Here is an 8,769-nt window from a genome sequence, read left to right as displayed (position 1 = left end):
CCCCCCCGCCCCCGCCTGCTGGTGGCCAGGGAGGACCTGGCAACCCTAATGAAATAGGGGATTTTTTTGCTTCCGTTTTTCACCCATATGCAAATCCATGCAAATCCATTCCACTAAACCACCCACAATTAATCCACCAAGATTTCGTTAATCTCGACAGCCTTCCTCCTAAACCTGCTCAAATGCTTCTTTTCTGAAATGAGGAAGGTGCCGGAGCTCAGGCCAGAATGGGAGTCACTCTTCCCCCCCCCCCCAAGATATTCCCTCTGGTCCCAAATACCTGCAGCCCGTTTGTTTAGTGCTTAAGGAAAGCCAAGACACTCTGCGTATGCTCAGAGGCATCCCCCTTCCCTTTATTCATTAGGCATTTGGAACTGGCTCGGAGTCCCAGCCTGGATGAATCTCAGCCCAAATTTCAAATTGCCTTGAAAGATTAGGTTGGCAGCTCTCAAATCCTATCAAATAATTAAGCCTTGGCTCAAATCAAGCCTGCTTCACCTCGCAAATCCTGCCAGCCCTCCCCCCAAAGTTGGAACCTGCCTGGCCCCTTGGCCACCTGGCAGCTCAGTCCCCAACCCCAAGATTCATCCCTCGGAAGAGGACCTATCTTCAGCAGCTCCCTCCTCTGGCTTCTCACTGGGAGCTCTAAAACTCCAAGAGAAGCAATGGTCCTAGGGGAGAGGGGGGGACCGCCCAAGCCGGAATCCTGCTCCAGGCAGGAGGAGGAGGAGGAGAGGAGAGAGAGAGAGATGCTACTTAACACACACACACACACAACACAAATCAATGCCTGGATGAGGATTGGGCCGGCTGGCCGGATGACGTAGGCAACGTTCACGGTCGCTCTCCCCAGCTCCTTTGGAAAACCATGACAACCACTGCAAGCCCCACACCAAAGGAGCCGGTCCACAGGGGGATCTAAGCCATTCAGGCGGGCACACACAGCCGAAGCGCACCTCCAGCTACCCTGGGCAGAAGCAAGGTCTGCGGCGGCCTCCGCTCCTCTCGCCGCCTTCCAGGGCTGGAGAGCCCTCAAGAGAAGGGAGTGTTGCTGCTGCTGCTGCAGGCACGGGTGGCCCAGCATGGGGGAATCAAGAGAATTGGGGGGGGGGGCTCCCCACCCTCTGGAACCAGACCCGAGACACACTGGCTTTCCAAGCTGAGAGGGACTCGCTCCCAAGTGAGCGTCTTTTTTAAAAACAAGATGACCCTAAATTTAAATCCAGATCTATCAATCGATGAGTTTAAAAGATCAGGGAGTTCAATCATCTTTAAAATATCGCCTTGGATGAAAGCCCAGCTTCACAGTGGCCTACGATTTCACAAGCAAGGAAGTGGATATGGGGCGCGGGGGGCGGGGGGAGACGTCCAGGGCTCCACAGCCAATGGCCAGAGACCGGTTCTCCCAAGAACAGCGTGCCGCAGAAGGACATACCACCACCAGTGTTCCCTCTAAGCTGAGTTTATGTGAGCTAGCTCACAGTTCTTTAGCCACCAGCTCACACGTTTTTATCTCAGCTCAGGAAGGATAGCTCCAGAGCAAACTAATTTATGCAGCAGCCAAATCACCTGCTCACAACTTTAATGCCAGTAGCTCACAAAGGAGAACTTTTGCTCACAGGACTCCACAGCTTAGAGGGAGCATTGACCACCACACCAAAATCTTCCCCCAGAGTAACTCACCCTAATAAATGGGGCAGGTTCTGGCCCAGAGGACAGAGCGTGCACTTTGTCCACAGATTTATTTTGGAAGTTTCTACTCCACTTTTCTACTAAAAGGACACTCAAGGTGGTTTACAAGGAAGAATAAAAATTAAGACTGACCTGCACCCAAGAGAGTGATCATACATGAACTGAAAGCAGCAACTGTATGACAGAGTGTTTTGGCCACTGTGTGACAGCGTGTTGGACTTGATGGGCTTGATGAAGCAGAGGTCCATCAGTGGCTATTAGCCACAAGGTATAGATAGGGGCTCTGGGGCAAGGGATGCTCTGTCTTCTTGGTGCTTGGGGGGGGGGTCAACAGTGGGAGGGCTTCTAGTGTCCTGGCCCCACTGGTGGACCTCCTGATGGCACTGGTATTTCTGGCCACTGTGTGACACAGAGTGTTGGGCTGGATGGGCCTTTGACCTGATCCAACATTGGCGTCTCTTATGTTATGTTATGTTCTTATGGGCCATTGGCCTGATCCATCATTGTCTTCTCTTATGTTCTTAACTTGCAGCAGTTCACATATCCTCAGTCAGAAAACCAGCCATCATGTACATTTTCTAAATAAAAAATAAAGCCAATGTGTTTTCTTTAACAGGGAGATCCAGGTTTGAATCCCCACTCCGCCATAAAGCTCACTATGTAACCTTGGGCCAGGCAAACACTCTCAGCCTATCCTGCTCAGGGCCGTGGTGGGAACAAAATGGAGGAGGGACGACCCGTGTATAAATCCCTGAGCTTCTTGGAAGAAGGGTCACATAAAATGGAGACAGATAAGAACGTAAGAGAAGCCATGCTGGATCACGCCAACAGCCCATCCAGTCGAACCCTCTGGGTCACACAGGGGCCAAAACCCAGGTGCCATCAGGAGGTCCACCAGCGGGGCCCCAACTCCAGAAGCCCTCCCACTGTTGCCCTCCACCCTAAGCACCCAGAATACAGAGCACCTCTGTCTTAATTAAGATAGAGAACAGTAGTAAAAACGACCCTGCAACTTTTAAAAAAGCAGTAAAAATCACATTTTAGAAAATCAACAATAAGCAATATAAGAAACTTTAAAAGTAGATCAGCATAGCATCAGATTTCATTCACCAACTGCCCTCGAGAATAAGATGTGCTCTTGGATCTCTAGAAGGCCAGAGTGAGAGGGCACGGATGTTCTGCCTGGGCAAGGAGTTCCATAGTTTGGAGGGGCCACAGCTGAAAAAGCCCTGTCTTGTGTAGCCACCTGCTTCTGTTAACCAGGCAAGCAAAACAGAGCACCAGTAAAAAATGGCCTTAACTTGGGACCAGGTTCTTATGGGTGGAGGTGGCCCCAGCACGCAATGTTCCCTCTAAGCTGTGGAGTCTTGTGAGCAAAAATTCTACTTTGTGAGCTACAGGCATTAAAGTTGTGAGCGAGCCATTTGGCTGCTGCATAGATTAGCTTGCTCTGGAGCCATCCTTCCTGAGCTAAGAGAAAAACATGTGAGCTGGAGGCTAAAAAACTGTGAGCTAGCTCACACAACGCAGCTTAGAGGGAACACTGCCGGCCGGCAGTACCCTGGATACTAAGCCATTTAGGGCTACCAGCACTTTGAAACTGGACCTAGAAACAAACTGACAGCCAAGGCAGGTGACATAGCGGTGGAGTTCTGTTCAGTCCCTGCTGTCTCCAGGATCAGGGCACAGAGCTGGGAAAGATGGGCAGAGAAAATCAAGCAGGTGAATTAAGCAGTACAGAATTGAACTGGCAAGAGCCAGCATGGGAGAGCGGTTGGAGGGTTGGACAATCCAGGCTTAACCCCCCACTTGTGCCATAGAAGCTTGTGGGGTAATAATACTTAACCATTATCCTACGGCAGTGTGTGCAGTATAGCCAGGAGATCCAAAGATTGTCTGGCAGCCAGAAATTCTAGCTCTTTTAGCATTATGCACCACCAGGTGGCGAGCTAGACTTGTTTTTAAGGCACGGGATGTTTCAGAGAGGTGGCTTGCCTTTGCCTGCCTCTGCGTCATGCCCCTGATATTCCTTGGAGGTTGCCCTTCCAAATCCTAGCTGGGGCCAACTCTGCTTAGCTTCCAAGATCTGACAAGATCCGGCTAGCCGGGGTCATTCACGTCAAAGCAGCTTGCTGGGTGATCTTTGGCCAGTCACCCCCCCCCAGCCTAACCTCCTTCGCAGGGTTGTTGTGAGGATAAAATGAAGGAGAAGAGAATGATGTAAGCCACTTTGGGGCCCCCTCAGGGAGTGAGGTGGGGACTGAATGAAGTAGATCAATGAATAAACTAAAAAATAATCTTCACTCTCCTAATTTCTGCCTTCCAGAAAACCAACAAAAACAGTTTGTCCCCTGGCTTGAGTGACGGGGAGATCTTGATCTGTACCAAGCCGGGCTTCTCTGCCATGGGAAACAAGCTGCTGAACTAGCTGGACCTTCTTCGGCCTGATCCAGCACCCGCAGGGCAGTTCTTACGTCTTCCCAGCTGAATCTCTGTATCTTCTTCTAATTTCACTGGAGTCCTGTCATTAAAAAAGGACAGGCCAGAGGAGACCCTTTGCTTTTAAGGTCATTCCACTTCATTCCAGCTACCTTGGGTCTGACCGGCTCCAGATTAATCCTAGTGAACCCCAACTCAAATGAAGGGCTGGTTATAATTCACTGTCCTTTATGGATTGCAACTTGGAAACCAATCTTTGCCCTTCAGACTCACCCCAGAAAGGAGTTGTAGGGGGAGTTTTGTCAACGCGTGGGGCGCTGGGTCTCTCTCCAGGTATACTCTGACTAAAGTCTTGCTGAAATGAAGTGGCTCTGGATGGGCTCCCTGCCTCCAAGGGAGACCTCCCGGGAAACTGACGTACACTGCCTCCAGTTCCATAAAGGAAGGTGGAACACCACCGTAATTAATATATGTATTGTGGGAAAACAGATTCATTGCTTGATCGTTTCTAGGAGTAGGCCTGGAAGGTGCTGATCCAGAAAAACAGTAGACGGTTACCGAGGCTGGCTGCCCTCGCTCAGGGGCAAAGGAAGAGAGGACACTCTGCACGGGCTCAGAGGCACCGTTCCCTAAAGCCTCGTGTGTCCCAAAGCTGAGCCCTCGCACAGGGGTCCAGCCTGCTTTAGTACAGACCAAGATGAAATCAATATCCTCCCCCCACCCCCCGCGTGCGTTCAAAAACTTCCGCCCCGCCCTGGAGACACCCGCTCGCCTCGACGTGAATTATTGATGGCTCACATAGCAACCCTCTCCGGCTCCGGCGCGAAGAGAACCTGCCCAAATGGACCGGCTGCCTTTCTTCCAGCGGTCAGCCCATTTACACCGTTTTTTGCATGGGTTTTTTTTTTCTTTTTTTGCCCCTGCTTTCCCCGGAGACGGCGGACGGGCTGGCTTCCTCTCTCCCACCCAGGATCCTGCCCCCCCCCCGGCAACACCCCTCCCTCTTTCTCTGACCATAACACACACCCACACCCACAAAGCAAAAGGGACATCACATAACCCCCCCCTTCAGCTGCTTGCTTCCTTGGGGAGGGGAGGGGAGCCTCAAATGGAAGAACGCCGACGGGAAATGTAAGGGGGCGCGAGAGGTGGGGTCAGCTGGTCATTCGCGTCCTGTGGAGGAGTGGTGGGGCCGCCGGGCACAGCCCTGTCAACCGACACTGGTCGAGTCAGAGAAACTCTGTTTCCTCCGATAGAGATGGCCACCCTGTTTCTCTGAAGGAATCCCCCCCCCCCTTGCGATTCCAGTCCGGTCCCGCCCTGGCGCGACCGCCCCCACGGGCCTGGATCCCCACTTCGAAGGGGCAAACCGGAGCGAGGATCCATCTCTTCCCACCTCCCATCCTTCGCCTCCACGCGCCGTTTAAAAGCCACTCTTCCTCTCTCCCTCCTTCCCTCCCATCACTGTGCGTAGAGAACACCTGTCTTTGTTTCCCAGCCTCTGGGGACTGATCCTCCCAGCCCCGGGAAGGGATTTCACCCCCGCTCTCCGCCTCCCTCCCTCTCCATCCCCCATCCTGGACGGCTCGAGGGAAGAAACCCTCCTGACCAACGCAAAAAAATAATAATGGGGGGGGGGGGGGGGGTCCTTCTCTCTTCTCCGAAGCAGGCTTTTTTTTTTTTGCACGCCCCACCTTTCTGGAAAGCCTAAGCGGGGAGCCGCGACTTACCTTTGGTTGTTCTCGTTTCCTTTCCCAAGGGGCTGCCCGGGATCCTTCTTGCCGGACGGCTGGAAAGCAAGAGGCGAGGCGAGGCGGGCGAAAGCGAAGCGAAGCGGGGCGGGGAGGTCGCGGTCGGGTTTCTGCCGAGGGAGCTGTCCGCTCGCCGTGGTGCTGAAGAGTCGCTGGCGGAGGAGGGGTGGGGCCCGGAAGGAAGAGGAGGGGCCAGGCGCGGCGAGAGCGGAGGGGAGGGGGAGAGACGGACGACGCGCGTTCACGAAACCGAGCCTGCCTGATCCGTTCTCACGAGCGTTAAGGTCGAACATCTGGAGGGTTCTCGGAACGGAGAAGGGCATCGTGGGCAGGGGAGGGGCAGAGAATGAACGGGAGCAGGTGGCGGCGGTCCGGGCCCTGCGGAGGTGGAGGGAGCCGAGGAGGGCGTGCGAGAGACACCAGAGGGACGGAGGTCTGCGAAGGACGAAGACCTTCCCCCAGCACCACAGCCAGACTTCAACGGATTTGGGAAGATGCCATGGTTCCCTTCCATCCCTCGAAACTTTGGAGAGGGTGCTGTTGACACTTCCCCCGGGAAATGCCTTTTCAAAAAATTAAACTTTTAAAATGTGTGCTTCTAAATTTCCCTGGCAGAACAGACGGCAAGGATCCCTGATTGGAGGGGGTGGGGAGGTGAACCTCGTCTCAGAATTGGGAGTGCCGCAGACGTGGCGCTTGTGGGAAAGAGAAGGGAAGTGGGCGTGTTCGCATGTTGCCGTCTGCGTACGCGAGAAGGGGAGACGACGCGACCGCGCCATGCAGAGAAGTTACCACGGAACACGCCTTTCCCACTTAGCCCTGCGGTCCTCACCCCTCAGGCCGCTTTAAAATGTTCTCCGTCACATACCTAAGGATGATGTGAGAAGGCAGCCTAAACCCTTCTGTGAGATGTCCGTCCCCCCCCCCGATTCAGTAAAAAGGGCTAGAAAAGAGGGCGATCCTGTGATTTGCAGGATATTGTACGTTGGATTGTACTCGGTGGAACCCGGCCTATCCCTACAGGGTGGAATGAATGAATGTCAGGAACGGAGGGAAAATATTATGAAGAGTTTTTAGAATGATGGGGAGAGTTAAAGACTGAGGGAGGGAGTGTTGATCGATGGGGTGGTGCTAAAGGGAGAGCTCTAGAAAAGATGACGGGCATGTGATTCAAATCTGGGAATAAGAAAAGGTCGTTTCTTATAAGAGAGAAAGAGAGAGAGACGCATATCAGGGAAGGGATAAAAATTATTTTTTAAAAAAGTTTTATTTACAAATGGGGGGGAAAGAGATTTACAACAAATAAAAAAAGAGAATTGAAAAAAGAAATCCAAAATATAAATAATATTAAGGCAGCCTGATCTTGGAACCTAAGTGGACGGGAGACCGCCAGCAGAGGAAGGCAATGGCAAACCATCTTTTCTTCTCACTTGTCTTTTTAAAATATATAATACTGTATTGTTTTCATTTGTCAATACAGAGAGTAATATCAGAAATGCTTCAAATTATTAAAAGTACCTCAAAATACAATATTCTCAGGGAAAGGATAACATGAATGTGTGTTTGCTAAGGAGACAGAAGGAGGATGCTGGTGTATGTGGGTGAGAGGAAGATGGAGACAGGAGCTGAAATGGACAGTGTGGGAGTGTGGGGGGGACTGGTGGGTGTGGCCTGCCTGCCTGCCTGAGAGATAGAGGCCGATGCTGCCCTCTTGTGGAGGAAGACACTGGTGCAACCAGTATTTGAGCCCAGGGCGGGATAAATATAACACCTCTCCACACACACACACCTATTCACTATACTACATCTCCTCCCAGAGAAAGGGCTCGGCTTCCAATACTACATATTGCAGTGTTCACTGCTCAGATATTTATTTATTACATAATTATAAAGTAAGCTTGATGCCTGAGTGGGACTGTTAACTGAGACCCCCATGATCACCCCCACCCCACACCAGGTGCTAGCGATTACACCATGCTGGTTCTCATCCCAGCCATCCCTTCTCAAAGGGTCCTGCGCTCCCACAATGTCATCCACCAGAACCCTTTCCCATCCATGGCAGCCACGGATTCCCCACAGGCCGTCTTTTGAATGGGGGAGCAGAAAAGCCACTTGGTAGAGGAGAGGGTACAAAGGGAAGTAGCGCCAGCAAGAACCAACAAGGGTGCTTTCCCAAAATCAAGTCCAGCAGCACCATAGAGACCAACAACATTGTCCAGACTAGGGTATAAGCATTTGTGGCCTTGCCCTGGGTGGCTCAGACGGGCTCAGTCCCATCCTGAAGGCTGTTATGCAGGATCAGCCCCGCTCAGTAATTGGATGGGAGATCAGCAAGGAAGTCCAGGGTTGCTATGCAGAGGCAGGAAAGGGCAAAAGCACCTCTGTTCATCCCTTGCCTTGAAAACTCTAGGGGGTCGCCATAAGCTGGGTGCAACTAGGTGACACTTTCCTCCACCAACAGCAGCTTTTGTGAGTCAAAGCGAACGTCATCAGATATGTGGTTTCCCAAAGTGTCTCAGAGTCTATGGCGGGCAATCGTAAGAGTCTGGGAATTGTGACTGACAGCTTTGAGCTTGTAGGATCCAGTGCACTGTAAACTATATAGTAAAGGTAAAGGTTTCCCTTGCTCAAAAGCAGGGGTCATTTCATAGAAAAAGAGCTAGGGGAACTCATTAGCATAACTCATTAGCATATGCCACACCCCCTGACATCACCGGAAGTGTGTCATAAGGCCATACCCCCTGATATCACCGGAAGTGTGTCATAAGCCCACACACCCCGCCCCCAACGGTCCCGACCGCTGGCGGCGGCCTTGCAGCTCCACTGCCGAGCCCCATGAGGGGCCCGGCGGTGGACCTGCAAGGCCAGCGGGAGTGCAAGGAAGCCC

The 8,769-nt window shown here is 52.3% G+C and overlaps 1 protein-coding gene across 1 annotated transcript in view; it reads right to left on the bottom strand.

The window, feature by feature from the left end:
- The window catches only part of SYT5 (synaptotagmin 5), a 46,951-nt gene extending 41,029 nt beyond the window's left edge, over positions 1-5,922 (bottom strand). The window contains exon 1 of the mRNA XM_015420772.1: positions 5,862-5,922. The gene's annotated coding sequence lies outside the window, so the exon portion shown is untranslated. The remainder of the gene's footprint in view (positions 1-5,861) is intronic.
- Between the last annotated feature and the right edge of the window lie 2,847 nt (positions 5,923-8,769).

The sequence above is a fragment of the Gekko japonicus genome, unplaced genomic scaffold (genome assembly GCF_001447785.1).
Source record: "Gekko japonicus isolate JY-2015 unplaced genomic scaffold, Gekko_japonicus_V1.1 scaffold1715, whole genome shotgun sequence".
In the NCBI taxonomy this organism is placed as follows: Eukaryota; Metazoa; Chordata; class Lepidosauria; order Squamata; family Gekkonidae; genus Gekko; species Gekko japonicus.
This window is presented reverse-complemented; position numbering and strand designations above follow the sequence as displayed.